This window comes from Molossus molossus, unplaced genomic scaffold (genome assembly GCF_014108415.1).
Source record: "Molossus molossus isolate mMolMol1 unplaced genomic scaffold, mMolMol1.p scaffold_m16_p_15, whole genome shotgun sequence".
NCBI lineage: Eukaryota > Metazoa > Chordata > Mammalia > Chiroptera > Molossidae > Molossus > Molossus molossus.
The window spans coordinates 53,382,819-53,399,752 of NW_023425350.1; the positions used below are offsets into that span (position 1 = coordinate 53,382,819).

At 34.1% G+C, this 16,934-nt stretch overlaps 1 protein-coding gene across 2 annotated transcripts in view; it reads right to left on the reverse strand.

Annotated features, from left to right (window-relative positions):
- EXOC6B (exocyst complex component 6B) overlaps nt 1–16,934 on the reverse strand; it is a 548,300-nt gene that overhangs the window by 179,964 nt on the left and 351,402 nt on the right. The gene's annotated exons all lie outside the window — the stretch shown is intronic.

Genomic DNA, 16,934 nt, shown 5'->3' on the forward strand with positions numbered 1-16,934 from the left:
AGGTATTTAAGCTACAGAAGTTGGTTAGCCATTATTATTATTTTTTTTTATCCTCACCCAAGGACATATTTCCATTTTTTGTTCAGATAGAGTGGGAGGGAGAGAGAGGAAGAGAGAGAGAGAGAGAAACATCGTTGTGAAAGGGACACATCAAGTGGCTGCCACCCACACAACCAACCAGGGCCGGGGACAAACTGCAACCGAGGTACATGCCCTTAGCGGGAACCAAACCCAGGTCTCTCTGAACCACAGGCTGATGCTCTAACCACTAAGCCAAACCGGCCAGGGCTAGCCATTATTATTGATAATGGACAACCGCATCAAAGCCAGTAGAATCAGAAAATCAGATGAAAGATGTGTACATCATCATGCATACAAATAGCCTGGATAAACAATAAAAAATGGGGCACAGCAAAAGATGAAAGACGGTCTACCCATCTTGTTTTTTGACAAGTATGCAGCCTATATAGATCCTCTATATCTGAGGTCATGTAAGGAGGGAAGTGAAATTCTAGCATATGACACAATAAAAATACTGTGAAACAAAGGAAAGAATACAGCATCTGTGATACTTAATTATATGTGTCAACTTGACTAGATCATTGGATGCCCTGATATTTACTTCCGACATTATACTGGGTGTGTCTGTGAGAGTATTTTTGGATGAGATTAACACTTAAATCAGTAAACTGAGAAAAGCAGATTCCCTTCCCATCCAATCGGTTGAAGGCCTGACTAGAACAAAAAGCTGGCCCTTCTACAAGTAAGAAGGAACTCTTCATGCCTAACTGCCTTGAGCCAGATACCAGTCTTTCCCCGCCTTCAGACTTGAGCTGAAATATGGTTCTTACTGGGTCTTTAGCTTTCAGACCAACTTATACCAACTTCCTTGGTCTCCAACTTGTAGACTAGAGATCTTGGGACTCCTCAGCCTCCATAATTACGTGAGTCAATTACATATATCCAAAAGACTCAAAAAACTGTATATTAATAGATCAAAAGGAAATTTTAAATAAATGCTTTGGTATCACCACCTAGAGTATAAAACAATCGTTCTCAATAAAAGAGAGATATAATAAGGAGAAAAGAGTGTGAAGTGAAGTGATAGCATAATAAATACAAATCTCAATAGTAAATATAAAGGCAGATGGGTAAGATATAAGAGGTTGGAGGAAAACAAAACATAGATTAACTAAATTAAAACCCATCTGAGAGGGAATAAGTGCAGAATTTAAGCTATAGAAAATTACCCAAATTATATAGAAAGCAAACATGAAACATTCTCCCAGAACTTAGAAAACCAGCATGCGGCTGAAAATTATGACAGAGAAAGTGATCAGTTTAATACATAAGATAAAGTTAACATCAGATTAACTGATGTTTGCAAAGTGGATCCGGGAAGGGGGGCGGGGGACATCAAGAATAATTTATTAGAGAAAAAATTTACAAAGAAGTACAAGTGTTCAGGCAGAAAAATTAGGTCAATGACCAAAGAGCAAAATCAGATTTCTCTATTGAAACACTAAAAACTAGATGGTGGAATAACCTGTACAGAATACTGAAGGGAAAAAATGTGATAAAAAATTTTTATTGATTTTTTAGAGAGAGAAGGAGGGAGAGAGAGGGGAAAGGAAAGAGAGATAGAAACATCAATTTGAGAGAGAAACATCAATAGGCTTCCTCCTGCACATCCCTATTGGGGATCGAGTCAGGCATGTGCCCTGACCAGGAATCAAACCTGGACCCCTCAGTCCATGGGACGACGCTCAATTCACCAAGCCACACCAGCTGGGTGTGATAAAATTTTTTAAAACTCAAGCTAAAAGGTAAAAAGAAAACACTTAATACATAAGAAAGTGAATCAAATATATCTACTTGAAGATACAAATAGTGAAAGCCACTGAAGCATGAAAATTAATTAGAAGTGGAGATAAGGTTAATAATTGTCTTAAACTAACCATAAATCAGTATTTACTGTTGATAAAGACATGTAACATGGAAAATAATGCTGTAATAATAGTAACACTATTGATCTAAAACATTGGAATATTTAAAATATATAGGAGAGGAAGAGGGAAAATAAAAATGTATGATAAACCACTTATATTAAATATGTCACAAATAACTTTATTATGCTTAATTCCAAAGCTTAGAAAATTATAAGTTAAAAAACACTTTGAAAAAATGAAAGCACTTATGCTAGAAACTCTGTGGATGTGCAAAGCTAAGAAATATGACATACTCATTAAAACAAAGAAAACAAAAGAAACTTTAAAAAGATATAACACAAAATAACATAGTTAAAACCAAGTCAACAGCACAATAACTGTATATTGTCTAAATTATCCTACTAAAAGACAAAGGCAAGACTAAAAACTGATGAAACTAACAAATAAATAATAGGTAGAACCAAACAAAGAAAAACAAATGTAAAGGAAGAGGTAATACAATATTAATTAACAGATAAGTTCAAATTCAAGAAAAAAGTTATTAAACAGGAGTCATTTCCTATTAGCATTCTAAAATAAAGATCTGATTGCTACAAATCCTAATATAACATATAATATTGTTTCAAAATACACAAAGAAAAAATCGAAAAAAAGAGAAAATATCTAAAAAACACAGACAACAAAATAACAGTAAGATCTTAACAGAATACACTGAGATGGACAGATCAAGCAGCAAAAATTATAAGTGAGGTCTAAATAATAATGCAATAATATGAATTTAAAGATATATATTGAATTTTGTACATTATGGTCAGTATATATGTCTTCTTATCCATAAGTGGGGTATAATACCAGTGAAACCCGAAAAGGTCTTCTCCACATTGGTGCTTGAACAAGTGGATATCCATATAGCGAAACATAAATCTCAACTGTATTGTAACTATTATACAAAAAAAAAAAAATCTAAATGCATCATACAGCTAAGCAAAAAAAAAAAAAAAGTTAAAGTTTTATAAATCTAGAAAAAAACATGGGAAAAATTTTCTAGAACTTGGAGTAGAGTTCTTATATAGGACACAGTGAAAAGTCAAGGACTCACCATATATATAGCTGTAGTAAATCTGGTATCCAGAATATATTAAATAATATAAAACTTCAGTAAAATAACCCAAGTGAAAATATGAGGAAACGATCTGAAAAGGCACTTGACAAAAGAATATATATGAAGAGCCAAAGAGCACATGAAAAGTGCTCAGCATCATTAAATAAATGATGAACAAAAAACACAAGGCAACGTCAGTACATATTCATTAGAGTGAGTGAAATGAACAAAGAAGATGACAATACCAAATGTCGACAAGGATTTTGAACAACTGAAACTCTAATACATTGGTTTTACTATATAAAACAGTACGGCTATTTTCAAAATCCACTTGTGAGTTCCTTAAAACATTAAAAATATATTTACCATTTGACACAAATGCAAATTAAAATAAAATTGAACCCCCAATTTAATTGTAACATCACAAAAATAGTGAAAACCAGACATTAAGAACCTCCCAATTCACTGCAATTAGAAATACACTCAAATATCTATAAAATATATTTGTCAAAACTACATCTACTAACAAATCACCTGTTTAAAGGAAATATAGAGTACAGAGGAACATATTAAGTAACATCATAGGGATGTACCATGGGAAACCCTATAAAACAAATAACTGAGTTTCTTTAACAAATGCTGGCAAAGCATTAAAAACAAAAAAGGTATAGTACCTACAAACAAGAGACTTGAGCCTTCCACTTCTGCCAAAGGCAACATAGCTTATATAAAACAAATCCTCCCACCACGACCCACTATAAAACTTGATAAAATAACAGAAACAAAACAAAACAAAAACAGCTGTTTGAAGGCATTAAAGAGCAATCAAGGACACAAGGATTTAAAGAAACAAAAGAGAGAAGTTAAACATTGAGGAGACCTGAAATCTCCAATGTTTCTTCCCATAGAAGAATTTGCTTATTCCCAACACAGGGCATGGAGGCTGAGAAGAAAATAGCAGCATCTCAATGTCAAGTCAAAGAATAATGAAGTTCAGTATTCTCATCCCCAGGTCCTTCCTTCCATCCTCCTCCCCCAAAAGGTAGTCAAATTAGGACATAAGATGATTATGGGGTGAAGTATATTTCAGAGAAACGATACTGACATTCTTTATATTGCTGGCCTTTACTGAATCCTAAGCTGTATAGGGGGCATGAAACAGAAATAGCAATCAAGAAGCACCTGCTAAGAGGAGAGAAAGCTAAGCAGAATTTAAGCAGTCTCACAGAGCTGGGCAGAAAATTCGAGATCAAAATCTCCCCAAGGAGGAAGGGTCCTGGTAAACAGTCACAATTCAAGTTGAGATACCAGCAAGACTATACCCTTAAATAAACCAGAAACAAATCAATCCTTACAAAGCCTTAAAGATAGCCTACTTTGGCCCTGGCTGGGTAGCTCAGTTGGTTAGATATCATCTTGAGACACCAAGGTTGTGGTTTCAGTCCTGGTCAGGGCACATACAAGAATCAACCAATGAAGTGCAACAACAAATCTGTGTGTGTGTGTGTCTCAAATATTAATAATAATAATAATAATAATAATAGAAGATAGCCTACTTTGTAGGGAGATTACATGATCCAGAACTTATTTTAAAATTTACATTTTGCATTTAATGTTTGCATTTAATTGAAAAATTATCAGAAGTGACAAAAGATGAAAACATATTGGGGGTGGTGAGGCAAAACAAGATAAAAAGTATAAAATAAAACCACAAAAATATCATTGGGTGATTGAGATACTTCAATTATCATACAAAATAATTTCAGGCATTTAGAAAAATAGATGACAAAATAGACAACTTTATTAGAGACCTGGTTTCCAAAAGAAAAAAAAAATCAATAAAATTTCTAAAACTGAAAAAACAAAACAAAAACACAATATCTAAAATTCAGAACCCAAAAGATGTTTTTAGTGATATATTAGATATAACAGAAGAGAGAATTAGTACACTGGAAAATAGGTCCAAAAAATATTCAGACTCAAACACAAAAAATAAACCAAATATAAAAGACCAAAAATATTGTAAGAAATGTATGTAATAGAGTAAAATATTTAATGTATGTGTACATTCCTAGACAGAAAGAAAAGAGAGAAGGAGAAAGTAGAGCAATAGTTGATGAGATGCTGGCTGAGAATTTTCCAAAGCTAGCAAAGGACATTAAGTCTCAAATACAAGAAGTTCTATGAATGCCAAATAAAAGAAATAAGAATCTCACATCTAGAAAATTTAAGTACAAATACAAAAAAATTAAAGGGAAAAATAAAAAATACAAAAGTAACTACAGGAAAATATTATAGCAACACCAATACTGATAGATCCAAGAAGGTAATTGGACTACAACTTTGAATTGCTGGAACTGGGGTGGAAATAATTAGAAACCTAAACACACACACACACACACACACACACACACACACACACACACACCTTCAAAAATGAGGGAAAAATAAAAAGTTTCTACATATAAAAATTTAAGAGAATGTGTTACCAGTAAACCCAAACACCAAAAAACAACAAACACTAAAGGGAATCCCCTACACAGAACAAAAAAATAATGCCCAGAGGGGAGCAGGGTAATGCAAAAAGAAATGAAAATGGGGGTGCTGCATAGATTGTAATAATAATAATAAAGTTTAAAAGGTTTGAAAGAAATGTAAAATTAACATACATGACAGCAGTAGCACAAAAGGCAGAAGGAAGGTAACAGAGTTATAGTACTACAAGTTTTTTGCACTACTAACAAGTGAAATTACTTATTTAAAGCACATATTAAACGCATGATCTAACTCTTGAGAAACAACTACAAATAAACTAATGTGACAAGCTAATATAGGAGGGCAATGAAAAAAGAAACAATTAAGTCAAAAGTAGGCAATGAAAATTTTTAAAAAGATAAGAAAATAAAAGATAAAAAGATGGTAGATTTAAACATAAATGCTGCAGTAATTACATTAGAATAAACAGTAAAATTAAAGAAGGAAATTCAAGCTAGTTTTTAAAAATACACAGTCATATGCTACTTTAAAGACATGTACCTTCAAATAAGGATACAGAGACAAAAAAGGCAACCTATTTAAAAATCTAAATTACACTTGTGTGCCTTAGTAAACATTAAAAAATAGTTTAAGGTATAAAAATATACGTAGAGATACAAGGTTAATACAATGGAATTACATAATAAATTTAAATTTGTATATACTTAATGAGCTTCAAAAATATTAAACAAAAATAACACACATATTAGAAAAAGTAGACTAATTCCAAATATATCAGAAAATCAAATATGTTATAAATGTCACAATGATTAAGATTAACTTGACATACATAAAATAATGCAGCACTTAGCAAATGTAGAATATACATGTTTTTAAAGTGCTCATGTAATTCATGGGTCATGGAGTAAGTCCCTACAAATTTGACAGTATTAAAATTAAATGCAAATTTTGGTCCCTAGCCATAGTGGTATGAAGCTAAAAATGAATTTTGGAAAAAAAGACACCAAAAACCCTCTCCATCAAAAAATCATTTTTAAAAAAATCAATCAATGTACTTCTTAAATAATATATTGGCCAAGAAACAAATTATGATGTAAACTAAAAAATACTTTGAGCTGAACCAGAAAAGATAATGTATCAAAATGCTGGTACTGTAGCTAAAGATATAAAATTTCTAGCCATAAACATATATATATATATATATATATTTTTTAAAGTAAAAAGGCTAAAAGTCGATTACCTAAGTATCCATCTCAAAAAGCTAAGAAAAATATTGCATTTAAAAATGTATAAATAGGAAATAGAAAAATAAGAACAAAAATCAATGAAATGTAAAAAATATACAAGTAAACTGACAAAACCACAAGTAGGTTTTTGAAAACATAAATAAAGTTACAAACAACTAATAAGAAATACTTGTTTTTAATTTTAAAGGAGAGGTAGTATAAATAGTATTAGGAGGATTGAAAAACATGACAGCACTATAAAAACTATTAACATTAAAAAGAAAAGAGTGGTCCAGCAGGTGTGGCTCAGTGGTTGAGAATCAACCCATACAACAAAAGGTCCCCGGTTCGATTCCTGGTCAGGGCACATGCCCAGGTTGTGGGCCCAATCCCCAGTGGGAGGCATGCAGGAGGTGGCCAATCGATGTTCTCTCATCGATGTTTCCATCTCTCTCTCCCTCTCCCTTCCTCTCTCTCTAAAATCAATAAAGAAAAACATTTTTTTAATTATGTAACATCAAACAATAATTACTATATTTTTAAAAAGAGTGTATAATTAACAAAAATACACCAATAAAATGAACAAAATAGATGAAGTGAACAATACTGAAACTTACCAAAAGTAAAAATAAAAATCTGAACACCCTGAAAGTATAAAATACACTGGTGCTGTAATTAAAAACGTTCCCCCACAAAGTAAACTTCCCCTAAAAGCAAAGGTCCAGATGCCTTCCATGAATCTTCCAACATTTAGGAAACAAGTAACAACAATATTACACAAATACTTCCAAAAACTAAAACATTTCCCAATTTTTTCCAAGAATAACCATAATACCAAATCTGATAAGGACATGACAGGAAAAAAAAAACATAGGCTAACCTCTCACATGAATATAGAAAAAAAACTACACAAAATATTAGCAAATAAAATCTAGTTTTATATAAAAATGCACTGCAATCAGGTTTATTCCAGTAATAGAGGAGTAATTCATAATTTAACACATTAACAGGATAAAAGGAAAAAAACATGTTTTTTAATAAGTGTAAGAAAATAATGTGAAGAATTCAGTAACAACTCAGGATGAAAATTATTCATAATTTAGAAATACCAAGGCGAATCAATTTGATAAGAGTATCCACCACAACCAATGAACCAACCCACCAACAACAGCAAAAACATAGGAAATATCATACTAAGGGTGAAATTTTATTGAAAGATACTACTATAAATGAAATTGTTTTCTTTCCATTTTGGATTGATCATTGTGGGGGTATAGAAACAAAAATGGTTTTGGTGTGTCCCCTGTAATTTTGCTGAATTCATTTATTAGGTATAGAAACTTTTATGTGAATTTATTGGGATTTTCCATATATAAAACCATGTAAAACCACAAAACAAAACATGTCATCTGCTAACAGAGATACTTTAACTTCCTCCGTTATGATTTGCCTTTTGCCTCTTTTTCTTGTCTAGCTGATCTAGCTAGAACTTCTAGTACAATGCTGAATAGTAATTGTGAAAGTGGCGATCTTAGTCTTGACCTTACTATAAGGGAAAAGTTTTCCGTCTTTCACCATTGAGCATGATGTTAGCTGTGAAATTTTCATAAATGCCCTTTATCATATTAAGAATGTTCCCTTCTAGTCCTAGTTTTCTGAGTGTTAGATTTTATAAAATCACTTTTCTGTATAAGTTGAGATGATTATGTGGTATTTTTCCTTCACTCTATTACTGTAATCTATTACACCGGTCGATTACCTTATATTGAACCACTATTGCATTCCGAGATGAGATCCCAGTTGGTCAGGGTGCAAAACATTTGTGATAGCCCTGGCCGGTTTGGCTCAGCGGTTGGAGCGTCGGCCTGCGGTACAGAGAGTCCCGGGTTCGGTTCCCGCTAAGGGCACGTACCTCGGTTGCAGTTTGTCCCTGGCCCTGGTTGGTCGTGCGGGTGGCAGCCACTCGATGTATCCCTTCACATCGATGTTTCTCCCTCTCTCTCTCTTCCTCTCTCTCCCTCCCGCTCTGTCTGAACAAAAAATGGAAAAATGTCCTCGGGTGAGGATAAAAAAAAAAACATTTGTGATATTCTGTTGGATTCACTTTGCTCATATTTTGTTGAGGATTTATGCTTCTATATACATGTAGAATACTGGTCTACACTTTTCTTTTTTTTGTAATGTCTTTATCTGGCTTTGGTATCAGAGTAATGCTGGTCTAATAAAATGAGTTAAGACGTGTTCCCTGTTCTTCTAGTTTTCAAATGAGTAAAGAAGAATTGATATTAATTTTTTTTTATTCTCACCCGAGGACATTTTTGCATTTATCTACAGACAGAGTGGGAGTGAGAAAGGGCGGGAGAAAAAGAGAGAGAGAGAGAAACTTCAATGTGAGAAAGACACATTGACTGGTCACCACCCACATGACTCCAACCTGATCTGGGGACAAACTGCAACCGAGGTATGTGCCCTTAGCAGGAACCGAACCCAAGACTCTCTGGTCCATGGGCCAACACTCTAACCACTGAGCAAAACCGGCCAGGGTGAATTGGTATTAATTTTTAAATATTTGGTAGAATTCACTAGTAACATCTGGTCCTGGACTTTCATTGGAAAGTTTAAAATTACTGATTTAATCTCTTTACTTAGAAGTTTGTTACAATTTTTTATTTGTTCTTGATTAAATTTAGGTAATGTGTGTTTCTAGACTTTTTTTTTTTTTATCCTCACCCAAGGACATTTTTCCATTTTTTGTTCAGATAGAGCGGGAGGGAGAGAGAGGAAGAGAGAGAGAGAGAGAAACATCGATGTGAAGGGATACATCGAGTGGCTGCCACCCGCACGACCAACCAGGGCCGGGGACAAACTGCAACCGAGGTACGTGCCCTTAGCGGGAACCGAACCCAGGTCTCTCTGTACCGCAGGCTGACGCTCCAACCGCTGAGCCAAACCGGCCAGGACGTGTTTCTAGACTTTTATCTAGTTCATCTAGGTTATCTTTATGATGTTGACATACATTACATTTTTATACAATGTGTGTCCAGTAACATAGATGTGTAATTTTTTAATGCATTTTTCTTTTAAATCAAGTAGAAATAGAAAGTAAGGGTACAAACCCAAAACACAATAATATTGGTTTGTATATTTGCACATGTATTTACCTTTACCAGAGATCCCTATTTCTTCATACAGCTTCAAGTTACCGTCTAGTGCCTTTCACTTCAACCTAAAGCAGCGGTTCTCAACCTATGGGTTGCAACCCCTTTGGGGGTCGAACAACCCTTTCACAGGGGTCACCTAAGACATAACAGTAAAAAAATTACAGTTATGAAGTAGCAACAAAAATAATTTTATGGTTGGGGTCACCACAACATGAGGAACTGTATTAAAGGGTCATGGCATTAGGAAGGTTGAGAACCAGAGTCCTAAAGGAATACCTTTCACATTTCTTATAAGAATGGTCTAGTGGTAATGAACTCCTTCAGTTTTTATCTAGATATGTCTTAATTTCTACTTTACTTTTGAAGGACAGTTGTGTCAAATATAAAATTCTTAGTTGACAGTTTCTTTTTTCTTTCAGCACTTCAAATATATCAGTCTAATGTTTTCTGTTCTTCAAGGTTTCTGATGAGAAAACTGGGATAATTTTATTGAGGATCCCTTATATGTGACAAGTTGCTTCTCACTTGTGGCTATCAAGTTTCTCTCCTTGTATTGTATATAAAGTTTTATTATAATGTGTCTCAATGTGAGTTTCTGAGTTTATCCTAGAGTTCATTGAAATTCTTAGACTTGTAGATACACGTCTTTCATCAAATTTGGCAAAATTTCAGCTATAATATCTTCAAATATTCTTTCTGCATCTTTCTTTCTTCTTTTTCTGAAACCCCATAAAGCATATGTTGGTCTGCTTGATGAATCATATACTCTTAAGGCTCTTTTAATTTTATTCGCTTTTTTTCTGCTCTTAAGACTCAATAATTTTATTTCTCTTGTCTTCAAGTTTCTAATTCTTTTATCTGTCTGCTCAAATCTGTAGTTGAATCTCTCTAGTAATTTTTTTTTTTTTTTTCAGATATTGTATCTTTCAGCTCTACAATTTGTTTGGCTCCCTTTTTATAATTTCTATCTCATTATTGATATCCTAGTTTTGTTCATATATCCTTTTCCTTTGTTCATATTTTCTTTTAGCTCTCTGAGCATATATAAGACAGTTGTTTTAAAGTCTTTGTCTGGACTTTCTCAGAGGTGGTTTCTTTCTGTGTATTTTTGCTCCTTTGAACAGGCCATACTTGCCTGCTTTGTTTGTTTGTTTGTTTTTGTATGCCTTGAAATATTTTTGTTACTGAAAACAACATATTTGAATATTATAATGCCATGACTCTGGAAATAAGAGTCTATGGGGTTTGCTATAGTTTATTTTGTGTCTGTGACTTTCCCAAACTACTTTTGCAAAGACTGTAGTCCTTGTAATGTGTGGTCATGAACTCTCTGTTCCTTTCCTTTGTGTGGGCTAATCTTTTGACAGAGATTTCCTTGAACGTCGGGGTTAAACTCAAATCAGTCCAGTACAACAAAGAAACACATCCTAAAGAAAAAGCAAAACAAAAACAACCAAAGCACTTCTCCTAGTTTTACATATTGTTTCTTCTAGAAGGACCAGAACATATTTTATACAAAAAGTATTGTGTCTGTCTCTTTTAACTTGTCTAAGGGCTACCTCATGCCAGGTACTCATCTCTGTTTTGTCAGACCTAGAGCACAGGATAGAAAAGTGGTGAGTACTTTTCAAAAATGATGTAAGATGAACTAACAATTGTCAGGTGACTAGAGTAAAAAATAACAGGGAAGACATATAATAGATCACCAAAGCTCTGGTCCTTCTAGAATCAGTGAACAGGACCCCACACAGAAAACTCGAGCTACTGTTGGCTCAAGACTACCAACATGCTGGTGGAGGAATGAAGCAGGGGCAAATAAAAACACCAACCACATGGATTCCCCACTGTTGTTAGATTTTCTTTCCCTTGATTCAACACTCATTTGGTCAATGTTTTTGTGCAAGAACGAGAGTCTGGAGCTGTCTACTCTACCGTTGTGCTGATATCACTCTCTGAGACGACTCTCCTGAATTCGAGCAGCCATGTCACAAACATATGTCACAGATCAGGATTTCCCAAACTAGTTTCAAAGACAGGCTTCACAGTTTCCTATGGAATATTTATTTATTTATTTATTTTCATTTTTGTGGTTGATTAAAACACAAATTACGTGTGGTCTGTTTTATCTGAATGCTTATTTTTTTATAACTAAAAACCACTATGTGATTTCAGTTTTTGAAATTGTACTTGTGTTCACAATTAGGTTAGTATCAAGTAAAGGAGCATTTTTGCCATGAGCAAAAGGCTACTTATGAACCTTTACGCATTTGCATAAAGTAAGTCAAAATAATTTACCATACAATAAAAAAAGAGAGTTTCACAATAGGGTAACTAGACAAAAGTGGCAGAAACTTTGAAAGATCATACACTACATGCCAACTTTGAAAATTCTAAATTGGTAGTACTATTCATGTTGGGTATACCAATTTAGCAAAATAACAACATTCATTTTATTATGTTCATTTTAATTTTATTTATTATAAATTTTTATATTAAGTTATAAATTTTAGAATTTTAGTGGTAAGAAAGGCATGTGTAAGGTGTTTATATCATCTAATTTATGTTTACACACATATTGGTAACACTACAAAAAAGAAAAAAAATATGGAAAATTTAAGAGACCAAGGAATTTTAACTCCGGCAATAAGGCAGACTGAGCTGACATGGTCACAGAAATTATGGATTAAATATAGTATTTTTCAGTTACTATGAACTTGAAGACAAGGAAAATCTCTAGGTGCTAGAAATAAAAAGACACTTGAAATCCAAAGGAGCAGGCTCTTCGGCTCATTTTGCTCAGATGTCAGAAGGATATGAAGCCAGAATTATTCAACAGCTACATATTGAATTAATATCAACACAGAGGTAAGTTTCAGGTTTTCCAAAAGGAATGGGCCTGTAAGCTTGAGCTCCTACATCAAAGTACCATAGAATGGGTGGCTTATAAATATCAGAATTCGATGCCATCATGACTGACTTCTGCAGAGAGCTGTCAGATTGCAGGCTCTCACCTTCTCACTCTATCCTTATGTGGTGGGAAGAAAGCAAACTAGTTTTTTGGTCTCTGATAAGGTCACCAGCCTCATGTCTTAAATACCTCCCAAAGGCCCAACCTCCAAATATCATTACACTGGAGATTATATGTCAATGTATGAATTTTAGGGGGGCACAAATATTTATTCATATCTGCATACTTCTGAAACCCCAAACGGTCCGGTGAAAAAAAATCAGATTGAAGTGAAAAGGAGTCATTGAAAAGGAATCTGATTAAAGTGACATGGAAGCTGTGTTTTAGCTGTGTACTTAGTGTTGGGAAAAAAATGGTCTCCTATGAGAAATCAGAATCCCAGTGCTGCTGTGCTGTCAGAATTGACAATACCCGTGAAGCACAGGAATCCCTAAGCTAAAATACTAACAAAAAAACTGGTCATGAATCAGTAAAACCCCTGAGACAAACAGAAAAATCAAATGCCAAAGAATGTAATAAAAACACTGTTGTAATCTAAGAAACATCATTTCCCATGGAATAAACAATTCTTGTTGAAGGAAAGCTCACAATCAAAAATTTAAAACTGCAGAAAGAACTGATTTGTCATGAGGTAGAGTCTAAAGATCAACAAAAAGAACAAAAAGCATAGATAGAGATCTGAGATAAAAAAGAACTTTTTAAAAGTTAAAATAAAATACACGTTAAGATGATAAACAAGATAAAAGGAATTTAAGTCACTACAAAATAACAGAATGCCATGAAACAGACAGATATAAAAAAGAACCAAATAGGATTTCTAGAAAAATACTGTCACTTAAATTTAAAATTCAGTAGATGATATAAACAATAGATTGGACTAGAAAATAGATCTGAGGAATTACAGAGAATATAAATCACAGATGTAAAAAGATTAAAATCTTATAAGTAACAAGAAAGAACAGACAAATTGCCTACAAAGGAACCATAAATCAGACTGACAGCAGTTAGAAGCTAGAAGACAATGAAATATCTTCAATAAGCAGAAGGAAAATAAGGTTTAATTCTAATTAAAACCCTAGCTGAAGACTGATCAGGGGTGAAATAATATTTTTAAGAGCGGTTCATACATCACTTACATCTGAGAACACTGCTCTAGGTAACAACCAGAAGCTAAATGAGAGTATGATGACTTACTGACTACTGTCAGAGTCTAGAACAGACTTTAGTGGCCGCCTGACTCAACACACTACATGAACGACTATGGCAGCATCCCATTAAGATGGTGTCTAGAACTTATACAAATGCCTCCTGGGAAGTAAAGTTTGCTGCATCCCAGACAGCATGTAAAACTGCCAGAAGATTTTGTCTGCTTAGTCCTATCTTCTGGAGCTAAGATAGCGCTTTAGCTAATGCAGTCAACAATTATGTATGCTTAAAGCCTCTAAGATATCTTTTCTTCCTAGGCTGAAACCAAAAAAAAATTTTTTTCAAATATCCACACAGGATTTAGTTTCTAGTCCTTTCTACACCACAGCATTTTCTGTTAGAAGCTCTCCAGCTGGTCGGCATCTTTATTTTAGATTACAAAATAAAAGCAAAAGAATCGATCCAGGTGTGTTCTGATGAGCATATAAGGAGAAAAGAACTTTGCTCTAGATCAGTAGTTCTTAAAGTTTAGCATAGAGCAGAAATCCCTGGAGGACTTATTAAAACATAGCACGCTAAGCCAAAAGCTGAGTTTCTGATTCGGTGCACCTGGTACTGGGCCTGAGCTTCTGCATTGTTAACGAGGTTGTGGTACTGACACCACTGTTACAGGGGCCACTCCTTGAAAACTTCTATAACACAACTTAGATCAGTTTTGCTTTTTAGTAGACCTATCATCTCATGTACTTAATCTGAACTGGCAGTCAACTTAAATTCTCAATCTACTTAACATCCCATTCGTTGTTTTCTATCTCAATTGAGAAAATCAACAAAAAGCATGTTACAGATAGTAGATCATAAGTGATACATTCAGATATTAAAGAGTATATTATTCTTTACATTTTAGCTTTGTTTCATCAAGCTAAAAGGCGTTCCAGACCTCTGTCATCTATAATTCATAAGCGAGCCAGTTTCAGAGATCTCTTGGTGTCCTTTCTCAATTCAAAGGCTGTGCACTGAATAGTCTACAAATTATTTTTCAAAAATCCCATAACAACAATTGCTAAAAACAATGAATCAACTACATAATGCTTTCCAAAAACCCTTGAACAATAACTGTTGGCTCCTTCTCAACTATATGAATAGTTTATCTAACTGTCCAATTACTAGTTGTCCAAAAAAACCAGTTTTATAGATACTTATCCAAAACTGAATAAAAAGTTACTTTCAAGTTTGAGCCCTTGACTCCAGTTAGCTAATGTGACAAGAAGACAAAGAACCCTGCCATTTCCACATAACATGGACAGAGGCCCTCTGTGCAAGGATATTAATATGCCAGGGGAACAGCCTTTCAAGGAACAGATGCGTTCAGTGTCAATTGGTTAAACTTTAGAAATTAATGACCTTCACTAGCCTTGCTTAGTTATTTTTTGTGCCAACTTCTTGGGTACCAAAGTTCAATTCAAGTCAGTTTGACAGACTTAAGATAAATCCCAAGATCACAATCTTGAAGTCTTATAAAATGTACCAGCTCAGTGAAACTGCCCAGCTCTGCTCATACTTACTTAAATTCAAGATGCTCTGGTTAGCAGAGGATCCATAGACAATTACTGGGTTACAATATAACTGTTATGACCACTCTTATTTCCCATGCCTATGTAAGACTCTGTGCCCACTGCCTTGGCTGAATTAACCTAATAAGTACTCTCCTATCTCTGAAGTGGTGAAATGCTTTTCTAAAGGATATAAACATGTTGAGTTTATATCTTTTTTTTTTTTCCTTAAGAAACTAATAAATTACTATGGCAACCCCAAAGGATCCCTAAGACGCAGGAACTCATTCAAATTTTCAACTCAGGAAAGATAATGAGTGAAGTTTAACAAACCAAATCTCCTGACTGAAGCTTTTGCTCCAACCTCCCAAACTTAACTATGGAGTTCTGGAATCTTACAAATCAAAGACCAAATTTACACAAAAGGAGAAGATGCTTAGCCTGGAGTCCTCCAAAGAATACACTGATCAAAGTCCACATCACTGTGGTTATGGAAAAAAATCAGGGGGTGGGAGAGTTGGGGGTGGGGAAGAAGTTCTTTCACATTAAAACAATAACAAAAACCTATGTATGAAAAGAGTCCTGAAAACTCTTACAAATGTACTAACACTGTCGTTTGAAATGTATGAAAGCCTTTCTATGTGTGTTTTTTTTACTGTATCAACCACATATGCTACAACTTTCTGTCTCTAAGTGTCCAAAGTGTGATAAACAAATTTAGACCACAGCTTCTAGAATTACCATGCCAATGTAAAAGCCAACCAAATAAAACGGTTTTCCTCCATAATGAGGAATAGGTAGCACAACGTGAAATTTCTGACTATTGGGTCTTTATGGGAAAGCAATGAAGATCCTAGAACTGTGAGAAATAACAATAGTACATATGGCACATATGAAATAGTGCCAAATAGCACTATTCATATGATAGTGATAGGTTTTATTCCATACCTTTCATCAGTGAAATTCAAAGAAACTTCTAGGATTTTGGAAGCTTATTACCATCTTTAAGATTGTAGCAGTGAAGACAGAAACTTTGACCAACTGGTGATAAACATTTGCTTTTTCCTTCTGTACACAAAATATACACACCCTGCTCCTATCCAATCATGATAATAGACTTACAAGGTCCAGGATCGTGTAATAGACTCTATTTTCAATCCAGAGGTGGCACCTTTTACTCTGGAGACTAATAAACTAAAAAGACAAGTTAACTGTCCCCTAAACATCCAACATATTGGAGAATGGGAATGATACAGCTGGAATAAGTCTCCAAGTTGAAAAGGGGAAGAATGAGAAACACACAGCAGTTGCTTATCCACGTGAATTTTGAAAC